At 39.0% G+C, this 19,727-nt stretch overlaps 1 long non-coding RNA gene across 1 annotated transcript; it reads right to left on the minus strand.

Moving 5' to 3' along the window:
• Positions 1–5,302: 5,302 nt before the first annotated feature.
• LOC125023304 lies at positions 5,303–5,842 on the minus strand. Its single transcript, XR_007114576.1, has 3 exons — positions 5,826–5,842; positions 5,601–5,705; positions 5,303–5,437 (listed from the first exon to the last, which is right to left on the minus strand). It is a non-coding gene; the product is annotated as an uncharacterized LOC125023304 (long non-coding RNA).
• Between the last annotated feature and the right edge of the window lie 13,885 nt (positions 5,843–19,727).

Genomic DNA, 19,727 nt, shown 5'->3' on the forward strand with positions numbered 1-19,727 from the left:
CAAACCTGGTGACCAACTACAAGAAACGTCTCATCGCTGTGCTTGCCAACAAAGGTTTCTCTACAAAGTACTGACTTGTGTTGTGCTTGGGGATCAAATACTTATTTCCCTTAATAAAATACATAACAATTTATAACTTTTAGATTGTGTGTTTTTTATGCATTTTCGACTGATATTCTGTCTATACCCATAACCAGTAAACAACCATAAAAACCAGAGTCTGATCATTTCTATGGAAGTGGGCAAACTTACAAATTCAGCAGGGGATCAAATACTTATTTCCCCCTGTGTGTGTGTGTGTGTGTGTGTGTGTGTGTGTGTGTGTGTGTGTGTGTGTATATATATATATATATATTGCAACCCCCTTGCAGTACCTGTGTGGACTCCCTAGGGGTCATAGACCCCCTGTTGAAGACCTAAGTTTTAGGAGCAAAAACTTGAAAATGTCACTTCAACAAATGACATCTTAAATCTGGACACAACGTCAGCTCTCACCCCTTCTGATGATTCATTCAAAAAATGGGAAACATCTCGCTCTTCAGCTTCAGCTCTTCAGGATTATAGTCCAGTTACTACTGCAGCTGTACACTTCAGAATCTTTGGGTAAAAACTCTGTTTCAACCTTTTCTTGGAAAATTATTTATGCCCACAACTGAGAAAAACATTGACTAAAGAGGAGCTTTCACACGCAATTAACTCTATGCAAAATGGAAAATCTCCAGGACCCCATGAGTTTCTATATGAATGTTTTATGAAGTTTGACAACCAGCTTACGCACATTTTGCTCTGTGTTTGAAGAGTCATTTTTTAATGGGTCTCTCCCTGTAACAGTGTGACAGGTGGTTATATCCCTTATTAATTTCTAAATGTATTTCAGTATGTTCCTGTCTTTGACAAACCAAACTTTCCATCTATGCTCTGAGAAAAATCACCTATTGATACCTTCAATAATAGGTAATAATAGATTTTAGTGCTTGGGTCAGAAGAGGGATCACTTCAATGAGAGACCTATTTGTTGATATTTTGTATCCTCCGATCAGCTAGTGTCAAAGTTCAGTATCCTTTGATTTCATGTCTTCAAAGCTTTGTATTAACCTTCGTTCCATCGTAACCACGTAGCTCAAATACTTTGAACAAAAACATAAATGCTAATGATCACATGACTGAGAATTTCAAATAACGCCACATCGTTTTGGTGTAAGTTAAGGATGTTTATCACAAAAACAAATGCTCAGTTATACAGTTAGAAAGGGAAAAACATTAATAATGGTATTGCTGGTCGTTTGGAGGGGGAATTCCAAAGTTTTCTGCTTCTTCAGGGAGAGGCCACAGTGTTCCTAGGAGAAAAAGAAATGTTAGTTTGGAGGCTATATATACTGATTTTTAAGGAGGTGAGGAAGAAATAGTTGGAAAAAGAAGCATTTTGTGATTTAATAATAGAGAGAGAAGGAGGTGTTAAAGACACACAACGAACCTACAAACTAAGAACCAACATACAAAGAGAAATACAAACTAAAGATATTTTTTTGAGTTTTTAAAGAGGTGAGGAAGAAATAGAAAAGAAAGGTGTTTTTGGTGCATCTTTTGTGGGGAGGTTAAGGAGAGAGAAAGAAGGTATTAAACACATGCTACTAACATACAAACTAAGAAAGAGAACACAATAAATGTCTTTAAGAGGGTCTGTCCCTCCCTAACCCTAGCCCTCTGACAATGTTCCATTCAAGTATGTTTCCTACTTCAGTTTCATGGATTTCATGCCACAATTTAAACCTGTAAAAATGTTTCAAAACACTGAAGCTTGGGCTTTTTAGGACATTTAAATGCAAAGACAAGCAACTGGACTTAAGATATTTTGCCACTCATCCAAGTATCTTCTTCAGTTGTGAAGGGCTGGTGGGGAGTTGGGGTTTAAATAGTCGTGAGGTTCATGTGAGTGACACCCACAGATGAACTTATTTAAACTCAACTCCCCGTCAGTCTTTTAGAACTGAAGAAACTACTTGGATGAGCAGTGAAACACCTTGAAGAAACTCTCCCCTATGATGTTACTGCTCTGGAGGTTTATCAGTTTCTTTCTCTGGCCAGAAACCTTGTAAATACTGATCTGAAAACTGCTGTGCACATGAAACCTTTAAACAGAAACTTCATTTTTAAACTTTAGTGGGTGTGTATTTGCACTTACACCGTTCAGGCATAACATTAAAACCACCTGCCTACTATTGTTAATGGGGACCTCTGGGTCCTATGGGTTGAGGGGAGGGGCCTCTGTGGATCATCCCACAGACACTTGATCAGTTTGACATGTAGTGAATTTAGAGGCCAGGTCAACACATTGTGCTGTTCTTCATGTTTTTTGAGTTGTTCCTAAACCGTTTTTGTGTGTGTGTCTGTGACAGGCTGCATCCTGCTGGGGGTGGCTGCTATCATTGACGAGTGTCACTGCTGTGGGGTGGGGGTACCTGGTCTGCGCTAGGTGGTGCTACATGTCTAAGTAACATTCACATAAATACCAGGTCCAAAAGTTTCTAAGCAGAACATTGAATTGTCACAAGACGATCAATGTTATTAACTTCTCCTGTCATGGTTTTAATGTTGTGGCTGATCGGCGTATACTGCACAGATTTTGCAGAGATCACTTTATAACACCCACTTTTCAGAGGTTTCAATATGCAGTTATGGTCTTCAGAATTATGTCTATTTTGGAAGTGTTCCCCAAGTCCCAGAAAAACACTGGGATCAAGTAAGCAGGACACATCGGCTCTAAATGTAATGGCAACTGTTTGCTGAAGAACAGTTCAATAACATTTTGTATTTACAGCATTGAGTGAGATTGAAAGACTGTAGGTACAGGATGGATGGTGACTGCTTGCTGACAGCCACACAGCAGATCACATTAGTGTGTCCACTGCATGTCAGTCATTGGAGGAGCAGACTGTCAGTCTCACTTAACACCAGAAATACAACAGATGATTGGGCTGAACTTCAGCAAAGAGCCACTAATACACTGGCAGCAAACATGCCCACTTCCTGGATCAGAGTTACAGAGTTTAAAACCTGAGCTGTAAGAAACGCTGCCAACGATCTCCTCTAAAGACACTGCACTATCCGTCAGTCAAAGGTTCAAAGGCCCTTTCAGACCTTGCATTAACATCTGTTCTGGAGAATCCAGTCACAAGTGAAGCTTGAAGTACAGGTGAGAACACCCCCAGTATGCGTTAGGCTCAGATGTGAAGAGCTGACTCCAGGCGCATTTGGAGAGTGAGCACAGGCACTAAAAGCTGATCAACTGAGATCAGATTACTGAATCTCATATGTGCGTAGCAGTTTTCAAATCACCACTTACAAAATTTCATACCTGGGAAACAAACTAATGAACTGGGGATCTCATGGGGGGGGATCATTTTAGAATTTAGAATCACTAATTAACCTAACGAGCACGTCTTTGGAGGTGGAACTGGGCAAATGAAGTGACACATTTTAAGCTTAGAAAATATTTTTTCACAGTTTTTCAATTATGGCATGTTAGAAACAGAGCACTTAAAGCCAGTGTACTACTGCCCTCTAGTGGCTAGAGTCACTGTAACATGTCAGTTCTATCTAATTCATCAGTCAATACACCAATCAGGCATAACATTATGACCACTGACAGGAGAAATTAATCACTACATGTCAAACTGATCAAGTATGTCTGGGATGATCCACAGAGGCCCCTCCCCTCAACCCATAGGACCCAAAGACCCCACTAACAACATCCTGTTGTTGAGACAATAATATGCAGGTGGTCATAATGTTGTAATGCCTGATCGGTGTATACTGAATGTAAAATAGGTAAAACATGGGAATAATTAGAAAACTTTTGTGATCATCTCAGTAACAGATGAACTGTAGGAAAAACCAGTTGAATAGAACATTGTCAGCAGACCCTCTTAAAGCTCTTATCTCTTTTAAAAACAGATTGAAATTTGGTTTGGACAGAACATCTTTGACTTTAGAAAAGCTTTAAATGATCCAAATAAATTAACTGAAATGTCCTCTTTAAATGAATAATTAATAAGCCATTTATTTTTCTGTGTTTTCAATTGTCCCTTTCTAATAAACATCTGTATGATTAATAGCATTGTGTTTTAAATTTGGAGAGAGAGAAGGAGGTGTTAAAGACTTACAATGAACTTACAAAGACCTAACAAAAACTAGAAAGAAATTATAAAGTATATAGGTTTTTTTTGTTTATTTTTTTATAAGGAACTAAGAAAGAAATAGTTAGAAAAAGGGTGTTTCTTGGATTTTTTGTTTTTTTAACGGCGACGGAGAAGGAGGTGCTAGAGACATACAACTAACCTACAAACTAAGAAGTAATAAAAACTACAAAGAGTAATACAAAGTATAGAGATTTTTTTGTCTTTTTCTTTGTTTAAGGAGGTGAGCAAGAAATAGAAAAAAGGTGTTTTTTTTGTGTTTTTTTTTAAGGAGAGAGTGAAGGAGGTGTTAAAGACATACAACTAACCTACAAACTAAGGAGAAAAAAATTGAAAGAGAGCTATAAAGTACATTGATTTTTTTTTGTTTTGTCTTTTTTAAGGAGCAATAAAGATTTGCAACTAACCTAAAAAATAAGAAGTAATAAAAACTATGAAGAGAAATACAAAATACATTTTTTTTTCTTTTTTGTTTTTTAAGGAGGTGAGGAAGAAGGAAAAAAATGTGTTTTTTAAAGAGAGTAGAGAACTAACAAAAACTAAAAAGAGCACTACAAACTACAGAGATTTTTTTTGTTTTTTTTTTAGGAGGTAAACAAGAAATACAAAAAAAAAATTTTTAAGTCTTTTTGTTTTTAAGGAGAGAGAGAAGGAGGGGTTAACAATTTACAACTAACCTAGAAACTATGAACTAATAAAAAGTAAAAAGAAGTAGAGATTTTTTTGTGTTTTTTTTTTTTTTTTTTTTTTTTAAGCAGAGAAATAAAGACTACTACAAAGTAAAAAGTGGGAGAATGGTTTAAACTACAACTAACTGTACAAGTATCTTCATGAGGACCAGTTTGTTTGTTTTTTTTTTTAATGAAATTGAGTTTGGTTTTTGGGTGAATGGTTATAGAATATAGAATGGAATAGTTAAGGATCAGGGATGGGAATATAGTTATACAATTAAAATTCAGGGGAAAGATTTACAGAATGCAGTGTACTAATGAATGTCCTCATAAAGATAGCAGAGTGTGTGTGCGCGTTCCCAAAGAGTCAGTGTGTGTGTGTGTGTGTGTGTGTGTGTGTGTGTGTGTGTGTGTGTGTGTGTGTGTGTGTGTGTGGTTCTCTGACAGCAGCTCCAGCTGTGGAGCTCAGCATCTGGCCTGTTTCCTGCAGGAGGATCAATACGTCCAGCGATGCATCAGAAACATCGACCGGAGGCCTGCACAGAACTGGAGGGCAACAGGATCCATCTCCTTTTTGACACACGGAGAGAGGAGGAGAAAGAAGTTCCAGACTGGTTAAGCTACACCCTCTAAATTGATACTGTGGGGCACATGTGTAGGGACCATAGAGCTGGGATAGAACAGTTCTTCCCAACAGGAAAATGAAATGATGGTGAATACCAGCGTTACTCACCTGTTCAGAGGGCTCGGGGCTGAGCTTCCACACTGTGGGGACAGGTGCGCTCTTCTCTGGAGGGTCATCGGGGTCACTGGATGCGTCCTCCTGCTCCCACCATCCCTGTGAGAAAAATAAACAGGATATATGTGTAGGGACCACAGAGCTGGGACAGAACACTTCTACCCAATAGAAAAACAAAAAGATGATGAAAACCAAGACTTATATATCTGGATTACTCACTGCCATCCACTTGGTATGAAGGCCAGAGGTGGAGGGTTGGGGGCTGGGGCTCCGCTCTCTGGGTCTCTGTGAGAGAGATGAACAGGTTGAATATAGAGGAATACTGATGGAGCAGAGTGGGACACATGTGTAGGGACCACAGAGCAGGGACAGAACAGTCCTACCCAATAGTAAAACAAAACCATGGTGAAAACCAAGACTCATACGTTGTGATCACTCACCCGCTTATTCTGGCGGCCAGAGGTGGAGGACTGGGGGCTGGGGCTCCGCTCTCTGTGTCTTTTCTGCGGAGGCTCCTCCAGGTCCCTCTGTCGGCGTTTCTTGTGCCTACGTCTCTGTGAGAGAGAAGAACAGGTTGAATATAGAGGACTACTGATGGAGCAGTGTAGGAAACATGAGAGGGGGACAGAATAGTTATGTCCAATAGTAAAACAAAAGAATGGTGAAAACCAAGACTCATACATTGGGATCACTCACCCGCTTAGTCTGCAGGCCAGACACGGACAGATGGGGGCTGAGGCTCTGCTGTGTTGGTACAGAAGCGCTCACACAGGGTCTTTTCTGTGGAGGCTCCTCGAGCTCTCTGTGTCTCTGTGAGAGAGATGATCAGGTTGGATGTAAAGGACTACTGATGAAGTGTGAGATACATGCGTAGGACGCACCGTGCTGGGACAGAACAGTTCCAATTCAGAAAAATGAAAAGACAGTGAAAACCAACACTCACCCGCTTGGCATGCCGGCCAGAGCTGCAGGGCTGGGGCTGGGGGTGGGGGTGGGGCAGGGGCTCCACACAGGATCCCAAGTGGATTCAGAGCTGCTCCCCTGCTCGACCCATATCTGTGAGAAAGATGAACAGGCAAAAAGTAAAGGACCCCATTCAGATGATTCAGGTAGAGTGCAGCCGCTGCACTGCTGCTAACATCTCTGGATCACTGGTTTCCTGTCTACACTGAATTTCAGCCAAACTGGCTTCTGCTGTTTATCTAAGTATCAAATGAAACTGAGTTAATTAATAATAACTATATAGTGTACACTGGCAGAATGTGCTTTCTGTACTTTTGCAAGTTTAAAATGACAGGGACAGTAAAGATTAATAAACACTTCTGTAAATGTGCCAATCTGTGGACTAATTTTACAGTGCAGTCTCTGAGCAGGTGAAATGACACCCACTAAAAACAAACACGACACATTTAAACAGAAACAGCAATACTAAACATAATAAAACACTTCACGAGAACACAGAAAACATCTTAACCACTATTTAAAACTAGTTTTAAAAGCGTGTTAGTAGTGTTGGTAGACTGTTTTAAGTGTGAACTGCCCTCCCTGAACAAGCTGACTGTCCAAATCTCCTTTCCCAATCAACTTCTTGTTACTGTCGTTAGTTTATTTCTGCTCTATAAAAGCTGTAAGACAGGGAGGGGTCCTGTCCAATGATACATTAGTTGCACTTTAATGGTCATTAATTTGCGTTGAAAATTGTGCTGGAAATTAAAATGTATCCAGAAAAGCCTGAATCTGAGTGTCAAACTCGTGCAAATTCTTTCAACCTAATAAAATGGACATTGTAAAAATGAAGTGACATACAACAGCTTTACATGAGCATCACAGGAGAAAACATGTAGTACCTGGTAGCCTCAAAACAAGAGACATTAGTGTCTTTATTGGGACTGTTTTGTCTTAATTGGTTGTTCAGTAGAGCAGATGCTAATGTCTAATAAATTCAAAACTTGTTAACATTTTGATTCCGTTCATTTAAATCACAACTGAACACTGTTATATTCCGCTGAGGATTCAAGCAACCTTGTACAGGTATAAAATACAAGTTATTTTATTCATAGATTTCATGGTAAAATAAGTGATAATGAGAAAATGTTTGAATAAAGCAATGCTGCAGTTAGAATTTAGTGAAAAGTCAACCAAGGAGTAATCTACAGTAATCTAAAATGAAAACAGATTAATCAAGTAATGAAATGTTATAAAATAAAGCACCTTCCATGAGACTATTTGTGTTCAAGATGTAATTTACTTCAGTAGCATTTCTTTGGGATTGTCCACAAGGCAAACTAATTAGGTTTGATATGCATTCATTGATTTGTTTCATCTCCATCCAGTGGCAAAGTTATACTGAAGAACTTTTAACAAATGTTCTTCAGTAATCAGTGTTACTCTTGTGAGGTTTACATGGAAAAATAATCGAATGTCTTAAATTACATTCCTGCACAGAAGTGAAGAATTTAAAACACAGACAGTACATTTTTAAGAAGGAAATAGGTTATCTGAAACCTATGACATTTTAAAGCAACCTTCCAAACACTGTTAAACACTAATCTGATTTATCATAAAATTAAATTTTTTTTTTTTTTTAAGCCCCGACTCACAACAAACAACAAGGACAAACAACATTAGACTCCACCACACCACACTTTCACGCTTCTTCAATCCATGTACCTCATCACACAACGACTGTAACCGGACGCCACCAACACATCAAACTTACTGATTACCCAGCACATGGCAAAGACCGAAGTGGAACACAGAAAAATACGTCACTGTTCCTGTGGCGTATGAAGACCTGCAGGAGGACAAACAGTCAGCGGGTCATCCTCCACTGACAGATGTGACCGCTGCTTCCAGCAGAGGAACACCGGACCACATGGAGAATTACAGGAAGAATCACATCCTACAGCTCTGAATGCAGCACAACACATACATGGGTGCAGCATACAGTCTGATCTGTAAAATGAAAGCTGCCCCTGGTCCACCTCCAGTATTTGTAGTTGTCTACACTCTTCTGGCCATTTACTGGCCTGTAGCATTAATTCACTATAAAACCCCCTGCAAGTTGTTATGCCATGATTGTCCCAACATCAAAAACATAACATAGCAGTTCTACCCCACATGTGGCTGTGACTATAGAATACCTGTATATTTCTGGTTATTTGCTGCTATAGTGAAAAGAATTCTGCATCTGCAAATAACACTTCAAATATATATGAAGTGTTATTTGTAGATGCAGATATATGCAGAATACATAGCAAGTCTAAATGGGCATATACTTTCTGTCTGTATGACAGTCAGCAGAAGGCAGCTGATTTACCTTGGTGGTCCCAGGCCCCATCTGGCTCTCGCTGTCAGAGTAGTGGTGGTCTTGGGGTTCATTGCTTTTCTCACACATCTACAATAATTTAGATGCAATTCAGGATGGGGTTCTGTACAACTACTGTTTATTCTGTCATAACTAAGCATTTTATACATCTCTTATCTCAGCCTTCTGAACTTACTGATGTTACTAAATGAAGCCATGAATGTTGGCTTCATATTGAAAAAAATGAGAAATTAAAGATGAACTCAATTAAGGATGTTGTTATTGCGTTTAAAAATATATATTTCAGATTCACATGATTAGTAAAACGCTTGTTTTAGCTCGTGCTTAATAATATTTTGCTGATAAAAACTTGATATTGCCTCAAAGTCAGTTGTTGGAAGCTGTGGAGCAGTAGCTGCTATAAATAAACAAACAGATACTACCCAAGTATCATGTATCATAACACTGCTAGCCGGCTAGCCGCTTCCCCTGGTATGACAGGCCGCAATAATATAATATATAATAAATAAATATAACATTTAAAATGATATGAATATTCTCACCATTGCAAAAAGGTAGCTGGTTGGCTCGCTCATTTTCAAAGTTGAACTTAGTTCCAGACTGATTTAGCAATTGTTTTTTAAAGCATATGAACGTAAAATGCACTTTCGAACATAAATGCTCTCCATAGCAACCGGCGGCCGGCCTCAGAGCAGAATATGGGGCACCGTTATCAAGTTATTAACATTAACATGTCATCCTGCCGTGTTGTAGGGTGCCAGAATCAGAGTAGGACGGTTAATAGCTCCAAACTGAATTTTTATTGTGCAACAGTTGTGGGACCTGTGGGATAAATTAAAGAATTATCTCATCTAATAAAAACAAAAGGATTGGACCGTCTGAAATGGCGAGACTTCGATAGCAAGTTTCATTTACTTAATATTTTGCTGAACATAACAAAGTTAAAAACATGCTATTTCATTAGCCTCGTAGCCACTAGCCGTGATCTACGGAAGCCCTGGGCCACGGATTTACATATCCCCCCCGCCCCGTTTTCTCGTGACAACGAGTTTATTTCCGCTGTTTTCTCGCTGTGCTGATTGGTTCTGAGCTGGTCACATGTGTCATTGGCGCCATGTTGGATACATCTAGCCATTATTCACCCATAGAGAAGTGGCAATAACAAAATAAAATTGGATTAAAAGTTAAAATATGCCACAGAGCTCAGCCTACGGCTCCAGCACAGGATCGGGAAAACGGGGGAAACTCGAAAGTTGTGACAAGATAAAAAGGAAGAACTGGTCAACTGATTTCTCCCAATTATGTGAGGTAAATGTCAATGTCTTTGACCTTTGTTAAAATTTCATATAGGAAAAATAAAGTCATACCATCACGAATGTATTGAATTAAGTTAGAAGTTAACCAAGCCTTATGCTAGCCAGTTATCTATACTAAAGCCTTAGAAAAATAGCAGCTACCGTCATATATAAGTTACTGTGAAACTCGTCTGCATGTAATTAATGTTTATATAGTCAAATTTAGTTGACACGTAACTTTGCCTTGGTTTCTACTAAGTTATTATGGCTAGCGCGCTAATGCTATAATGATAATGCTAAACACAGGAAGACTAGTGTAATCTTCACTATATCTGAGTGTTTAGAACACAGCTCCCTGAGTGATGAGACAGTTGGACTACAAAGAATTTTACAGGCTCATTTATGATATTTAAAGTAAGTAGACGCTGGGATATTTCAGTGAGGCCCTTTTACATATTGACAGTAGCTAGTAATCCATTACTACAAGAAATCAGTCATCCATACCAATGTCACTAATAGGAAAAAATAAACATCCTCAAAATAAATATACTGCCAAAACTATTGAATTTGTTTTAAAATCTTCCACTCCCTCCTCCAAGTAACATATTCACTCAACTTAAAAGATTGTTTGTTAGATTTTTGTAGAATAACCGATGTTCCCGCACATGATTGTCACTGTTGTACTTATATGAGAGTACTACTGGGCAGCTCAATTAAGAACACTGTTGTTTTACTTCACAGAAAGAGATGCTCTTCTCTGGAACTAAATGGAGGAACTCCAGCTAAGCCCGTATACCTGTACTCAGCAAGTACTAAAATCCTTAAAAAGAAAACAAAAATCCCTGTTGTGAATACTATGATATTAGTGTTGCATCAAATTAAAAAATATGAGAGAAATGCCCTCTCTCTCTTTCTTCAATCGACTATGGGAAAATGACTCCTTACTTGTCCTTACTTTCATCTTATTATTTCACACGCTGTTTTCATCTCTTTACTTTTTCTTTCTCCACTCTCATCTTTTACTCTGCCTCATGTATTGGTGACTTAAACTCACCAGCTCTGGTGCAAGCAGGGCCACAGCCAGAGAAGTTTGTGACATGTGCACCGTTGTGGTGTTGGTGCTCTAAATTTGAGGGCGCCCCCTCCCTATCACTGAGCTGTAGCGCAGTCTGACCCCTCCTCACCTCTCCTCTCTCCTGCACAGCCAGCGGTGTGACTGCCGCTTGTTGGTGGCCAGACTCACAGACAGTGACTCACTGCCACACACACAGAGTCCTGATTACCCTGCACTTAATATCTGAGACACTGCTTTGGGATTATTAGCTATGAAGCTCTGCTGAGTCTGAAATAGGTTTGATGTGGTTCTGTTTTTATTTCGTCAGCATTAACTTATGTACTCACATTTAGATGCTTTTTTTCCTCTGTGCCATGTGTAAGTTGGTTTCATATGAACTCAGCCACAGGTAAAATCCATCTCTGCTGTCATTTACAGTGCTCTGTCCAATGCAGATCAGAAGTGACGGTGCCCGGCGCCTTCCAGAGGTCTGCATGAAGTTTACCATGACAACAAGATGAAGATAAGACTCACTGTGCTAAAAAGTATTTCCTCACTCCTTTCAGTAATAGAGACAAAAGTGTTTCAAGTGTGTGTGTGTGTGTGTGTGATGAGTTTTCCTGATGTTTCTGATTCGGTTATTTTTATTAACTGCAGCTAACCAGCTCACCAAACCTTCAAAAGATGTGGATTTCTTTCTGTCGTTATTAAGGAAACCATAAATAACATTACCGGGAAAAACTTGCTTGACGCTGTCCTGTCAATAGATGAGGACACAACTAGCTACCCTCCACCTGATGCCCTGCCTTCTTCCACACCAATCACTGTTTCTGGCCAAACTTTGCCACCTAATCTCAACCAGTTAATAGCCTGAGTGCTGAAAATGGTGGCTGCATCCCTGTTTGAGCGGCTTCATGCTGCTCCCTCATCAGCTGCTGGCTGTCCCAGAGCTATGTGTTAAGGAGCCTGCCTCCCTACCCACCAAGGACCACTTGGTCCCATGCAGGCTGGTTTGACCCCTGCTGATTGGGCTGCACCTTTACCAGTAACAATGAAGTTAGCTCTTCCTCTTCTGGTAAGAAAATATTCGCCTGACTGTTATTTCTTTACCAGTAAAAATATGATGCTAACAAGTATTTTTCTTTCTTTTGTTTATTACAGTACCATGCCTGAGCACACTGCAGAGGAGACAGAATTGAAAGACTCTCCTGTCTCTGCTGCACCTTCAGTGATGTAAGTTAGCTTTGGCCACTTTTGTTAAGAATGTCCAGCTCTCTGTTCATTGTCTACCCGCATGAATATCATGTCATGTCTAACAAGTCTCTTTAATCACAGTGCAGTTCCCGAGCACGATGAAAAGCAGGTTGGGGGTGGTGCCAGTCCCCAGTTGTGGAAGGACATTTTGGGAGCAGCATCCAACTACCCTCCTCCTACATCTCCACCTTCATCTGCTCTGGTCTGTGTCCTTGGGAAACAAAACAGTGGCCAACTTCAGCCAATGGAAACTCAGAGCTCTGACTGCCATCCTCAAGTTGGCCACTGTACTCCCATCATGTACCAAGGACAGGTCACAGTCATACAGTCTGTTTTTTTCTATTGTTCTGCCTTCATTGATTGTTTTTCTGTTTTTGGCACAGAAAGAAAGAGGAATGACCAGGATAAAGGTGATCCCTACATAAAGGAGCTGCTAAATGCCTTCATGGTGTATCATAAGGAGCAGAGGCCTTATATTGCAGCTGAACTGAACATCAGTAATAGTGGTAAATGGAACAAAGTCCTGGGACAAAAGTTTTGCTTAGTGTACTCTTACTTTTACACAAACCATATTTATCTGAACTTAACCATAGTTTGGTAAAGTTCTTTTGTTTGCATAAGAGACAATTGTGTGTCAGAGTGTGTACTAACAGTGTGTTGTCTTCTGTCTACAGTGGAGTTCTCAATCACCAGAGGAGAAGGCCAAATATTATGAAGAAGCAGAGAGGGAGAAGTTGGTCCACATCTTAAAACGCCCCAACTGGTCATCTAAGGACAGTTATGTACGCACCCTCTGCTCATGTTCAACTCCTTCATGGTTAAACCGTTACACTTAAAGATGAAACGTGGTCACTGAAAACAGCCTTTACTTTATCAGCTGGTATCAAAAGATGGAACGTCTAATGTGGCTATTTTTTTTTTACAGGGCAAAAAGAGAAAGAGAGATAGGAGGAGGATTCAACCTGGTGTTGAAGGTAAGATCAAAAGGATTAATTGTACATTCCACCATTTTATTTTAAGACACAAAAAGCAAATGAAAGAAGGTTGAAGGTAAGCGAATATTTCTGTGGGTCATGTTAAATGTACTGTGAATAAATAGACTAGTGCTTCTCAAACTCTTTTGGTCATTCCTCACTTTGAACAAGGGGGAATTTTCAAGCCCCACCTGACATAATCGACCCAACAAAAATCCTGAGAAATTACAAATTTTTAAATTTATTGAACAAGCCCAAAGTAATATTAAACTTCATAACAAATCAAAAATCATTAACACCAAATAACACAAATGTCAAAAGAACATGAAAGTGCAGTTGTGCAATCACTTCCTTCAAAATTCAGAGTCAAAAGTACAGAAAATAATGAAATACTGACAGGTGAGCAAGTGATTTTTTCCTGCATTAGTGGCTGTAGTGAGCCTCTTTTCCACTGCACATCTTTTCAAAACAAAGGAACAAGCTTGATACTGCCACTCTTAAATCATATTCAATGTTGAGCTGGGATCTGTACTTTGTCTTGACCAAAGCAACACCTGAGAAGCCCATCTCACAGAGATAAGATGTGGCAAAAGGTAGGACATGCAGACAGCTCTCTAAGGCTGGATTTCCACCAGACGCGACCGTGCTACGTGCCTCTACAGTTGATCGTGGCAGTGAAGTGAAGTCAGTGTGAGTGTTTCCACCAGGCGCATTTCAGGAGCATCCCAGAAGTGTGATGCTGCAGCACACTGCTAAAAAAGCACTGAAATAGACCCATACCTGTTACAATGAGATAATTAACTTGAGATAATGAGATAAATAACTTGTGATCACAAGAAAGCGTAAAAAAATAATATATGAACGTATGGCTGCTCTGTAAGCGACCGTACGTACTGCAAACACGTTTTATTCCACAATTTTCAAAAAAAAGCCCACACATATTGCTTTTTTCTGTTTTTTTATATATCTTGGGAAAACAGCTCTGTTTCCTCTAGATCTCAACTTAATCTATCTCATTATCTCAGGAAAACACACTCTCGAGATCTATATTTAATAGATAGATACCATCTAGATAGATATAGTTCCACTGTAGGTTTAGTGTGTTCCTCCCCATGTCAGTATTTCAGGAGCCTCAATTAATAGACAACTGCACATATAATTGTTAAGGAAAAAGAGCGAGAAAGATAATGTCAACTAGTGTTTACATGCACACTTACAGTCAGTGTATTATTGTATTTCTGGATGTTCATATTATTCAAGTGGCCATTTGAACACCACGAGGACCGGCTGTCTTTTATCAGATTATTGCAGTTGTCAATTCAATTCGAGTAACTTCCCCCCGAGGGGTCATTTAACAGCACAGTGATTATTATTCTGCATATATTAATACACTCAGTGAAATAAAGTTCTTTACACCTGTTCCATACATTCATATTCTGTCATGTTACTGTTTAATAGTAATAGTGAGTATGTAAAGACATACTTTGGTGAATGACGTTCATGTAATTTCTCTAAATTCAAATATCATATAATTAAAGTACATATTTTATGAATAATGTATTATTATATATATATATACTTTATTTTACTGAAACAGCATTTGATTTACACAACATTATTTCATTTTCAAAACAGCAGTTCATTCTCAAAACAATAGGTTAACTTAACTTAATTACATGCAACTATTTACAGTACACAGGGCCATAGCTGTTTTAGGAAACACACTGTTGGTGGTGATTGGAAGAAGAGAGGGTTGGACGTCTGGATGGGATGAGGGGTGGACAGACGAGTTTAACCCAAGCTCTGGAGGTTAGGGAGAGCGATTTCCAACTAAAATGGCAACAGACAGCAGCAGAGTAGAAAATATTTAAGGTTTGGCATCAAAGACACAAAATAGTAGTAAGATGCGCTATTATCATATTGAGTCTATAGCTTAAGTTGCTGCTTGTTAGCCTGCATGTGCTGAGTTTCACTGATCACTGTCTTATGTTCCCGCATCTACAGTTTAAGGGCGTATTCACACCAATCTCGTTTAGTCCACTTGAAACGGACGTTTTCTCTGGTGCAGACCTTTTGGGTAGGTGTGAATACAAATCAGCGGTGCAAATCTGGTGCAGACCATACTTTCATACAAGGGGGATCTTTTCAGGACAACAATACCTTTTAATTTAATAATGTCTTACGGAAAAACTAACCCTGCCTTTGAAACCACCAATACGACATACAAAAGCCCAACATGAGTGTAGAACGTCCCACATTTAAATAACAGAAATAATGTCCTTTTTTACATTTGGAAATTCAGAATAATTCCAAAACCAATGAAAAAACTTAAAGTTGCCCCATTCAACCCACTCTTAAATGTTTAATGTTTACATAATATTAAATTTGTTTAACTTCACAGCCACCAATGCCGTGAAGTTAAACAAACTTAATATAATCCATTCGCTGCAGGTGTCTAAAGGAAAAGTAAGTAAGACAGTTTTGTCTGCAGAAAACAAGAAAAAAATTAAAATGTGCGATTGATCGCTAACTGGTATACCAGGAACAAAAGTCGTCCATTTCATTCATTCATTCTGGCCAAGTCGCAGAGAGAATGAGGCTTTACCCGGACTCCGAAGCAGTGTCGGCTTAAAGTGAAAAAACTTCGCCAAAGATCCGTAGTGATACCCTGCTTCGCTCCAAACTGGAAGTTGGCTGACATCACTGTGGAAAAGGGTCTCATTAATTATCTCGAGATAACGAGATAATTAACTTTTGAGATGTTGTGAAAACAGAGGAAATTAACTTGTTATCACGGGAAAATGAAAAAAACAATATGTGAACCCATGGTGACTTAGGGCTTCCGTATTTATAGTCCATAGTCACTATGTGGAAAAGGAAAATATGTCCAAATTAATCCATACAATCCATACATATTTATTTAGATATGTTCACTGATATTTTCAGTTGAATTGTCACTTTTCTGACACTGTTTCAACATAAACTGAACATTAGAACAGCCATGAAGCTAAGGTTTATTGCAGGATTATTACATTCGAATGGTTTGTGTTCGCTTTGTACCTAATGAACTGGCAAGGGATAGTGTCTATTTCCCATGTGCTTTCTCAAGTTGCAGTTCAATTCAATTCAATTCAGTTTTATTTATATAGCGCCAATAACAATACAAATCGTCTCAAGACGCTTCACAAAAACCAGCCTGCACCCTCCAGAGCAAACCTGAGGGCGACGGTGGCAGGAAAAACTCCCTTTTAACAGGAAGAAACCTTGAGCAGAACCCAGCTCATATGGAGGGACCCATCTGCCGAAGGCCAGCCGGTTAGAAACAGAGAAGATAGAGAGAAAAGAAGAGCAGGAGAAACAAGATAAACAAACTTCTGTCATAGATACATACATCAAGCAGAAGGAAACATGTAGGGTCTATTAATGTAACACATAGCTGATGATCTGTGACAGTGCATTGAGCTCTCTCGTCCACACACCACACTTTTTATTCTCACCACTAACAGCTAAGAAACTTGGCTTGAACTTTGGCTGAAGAAGTTCAAAGTGTCATATTAATAGAATAACACCACCTGATCTCTTTGAATTTGTGCATGCTTCACCTGGTCTGATCACTGCCCAAAATCTGTAGCCATTTTCATGTGAACCTATGTATGATCTCATGAGTTTGAGAAACATTTTAAACAAGAAGCTGTTATGGCCTTGACATGGAATGACCAGAGCTCCAAAGAAAGAAGGTTTACATAAAAAGGCAAATATAGCCAGCAAACTAAGACTTGGTGAGCTTCAACAACAAGACTGTGATGACCTCTGAGGCCTCTCCGGGTGTTCCTCCTATCAGCCTCTGATACAGGTGTCAGAGCCAGTTACTAACCAACACTTGTAATGTCACTGTAACACCAGTGGGGATGCAGACGCCGTGACAAAGCTCTGACATGTAAGATGGATGAGAAAGAGTTTAGATTCTGCACTGTTTCTGGGTCATTGTTCACATTGATGTAAATTAGTGTCAAAGACCTTGATCATTTCCAAAGGCCAGATTACCCAGAGGCTATCCTTCCGTTGAAGCAGTACTCAGATGACACTCACCAGAGGATTGTTAAAGCAAATCCTGTTATAAACATGTTTGTTCCTGAAATTTCCAGTAGAACATTGCTCACTAAAACATGGCGTGAGAACTAAGTGGAAGTCAGAAGTCATATCGACTTAAAAGAGGACCTTTGTCAGCATCAAATCAAAACTAGATTGAATGTCTCAAGGGGCAGTTAATAGAACTCTAATGTACTCTGGGGAATTGCGTTATTTGTGTTTATTGTAGGCAGATTAAAGGACCACGCCATTTATGGACAGATGTCACATCAGGCTTGGTTAACTTTGAGATAGAAAAGGAAGTTCATCACAGATGTACTACGTACTAAAATAAAGAACAAGATGTTCTAAGAAATATTTCTGAATCACCAGAAGCTTTTTATAACACTGTCAGCAGGCTAGGGCAACACAGGTAACCTCTCAGGGTGTTTCTGTCATTAAAGTAACAGGCAGACCATAGACCAGTAACAGACAGATTTGGAGAGCTTCACACTTTCTTTCTTTCTTTCTTTCTTTCTTTCTTTCTTTCTTTCTTTCTTTCTTTCTTCTGTTAAATCAAAACTGATGCACAATGGAAACACGTTCACTTGTGGTTTCAGACATCTTTAATACACTGTAGTTCCAAGAAAGCAATAGTAAAACGTTTACTCCGTCTTCAAGCTTTTGTTGCAATTTGCTTCTGTGACCACACGAGGGCTGCAAACACTCATAATTTGATAATCAAACCCTCACAGTGAAACTTCCTTATCAGAGACGTAAGACGAGCCGGACCTCTTTAAGGGGGAAATTCACATTGTAACACAATTTACATTTTCAACAGTGATTCTAATCGTCTTTCCAGCCCAGTGCTCTGGTGTAGGGATGCTGTTTTACATCTCAGTTGTGAGACTTGTCTTTCTCACCATTAGTTTCAGTGTACCATTAAATTTGAAGCATTTTGTTTAAACTAAAACTATAGGTGATTTTTGAGTTCATTGTTCAAAGGTTAAAATACTTTTACAACCGAATACGTTCATGTTCACTTAGCAGCATGTAGCCGTAGCTGAGCTCCTAGCATATGTTTTAAGGACAAGATGGAGACTTTATGCTCACCTTATATGGATAAAAAAAAAAATACTGTATGCTGTATACACAACCCTTACATTTAATTTCAACTTCTATGGTAATTATTCAATTCAACCATATGTGTAAAGCATCATCAACGATACAAATTGCCTGAAGATGCTTTGCAAAATCCAGCCTGAGTCCTCCAGAGCAAATCTGAAGGCGAGTGTGGTAAGAATAACTCCCTTTTAACAGCAAGAAATCTTGAGCAGAACCCAGCTCAGATGGAGGGACCCATCTGATTGAGGTCAACCAACTAGAGACAGAAAAAGAGAGAGAAGAGAAGAGGAGGAACAAGTAAATATTATACCTGACTAAAGCATAAAAACTGATGGTGACACAAATTCAATATACAGCTGATGATGTTACGTGACAGTTTGATAATGAATATAAATAAAACTGTTAGTAACAGGTGTGGTTATATTACTGGTATAATGATTTAATATAAGGGGTGTAATATTACACTGAATTCTGTGCACAAGCGCATATTATTTAAATAGGGATTACTGTTCAGTTCAATTCGAGTACAATCTCTTGGGTGAACTCAAAATGTTCATGATACTATATGTATCACATGAAACAAAATGGATGTGTTTTATTCTTTACAGTTTGGTAGCTGCACTTTAGCAGTGCTAAAAAAAACATGCAGTCTCAAGCAACTGTCCCACAAAGCGCACTACTTCTGGTTCTTTATTATCAGCATTTTAATGAAAACATGATGCTTTCTAGCTCGGTCACCACACACTCTGGAAAAATTATGCATTCACATGCAATGATGCCAATAAAGGACACGTCTCTATTACTAATTCTTTAAAAGCTTCTGTGCCTGAAACAATAATGGGATTTTCATTGGGATGATTTTAGCTAATACATACCTTGGAGTGTGCAATGTAGATGGTGTTTGTGATTCTTCCTGTGCATAAAATATATCAATATAAAATATATTTAGCATGCTTTGACAGCTCTTTTCTTAATGAATATCAAATCACAGTCAATGGGGATTGAAGGAACAAAAAAGGACAA

This window comes from Mugil cephalus, chromosome 17 (genome assembly GCF_022458985.1).
Source record: "Mugil cephalus isolate CIBA_MC_2020 chromosome 17, CIBA_Mcephalus_1.1, whole genome shotgun sequence".
Lineage (NCBI taxonomy): Eukaryota > Metazoa > Chordata > Actinopteri > Mugiliformes > Mugilidae > Mugil > Mugil cephalus.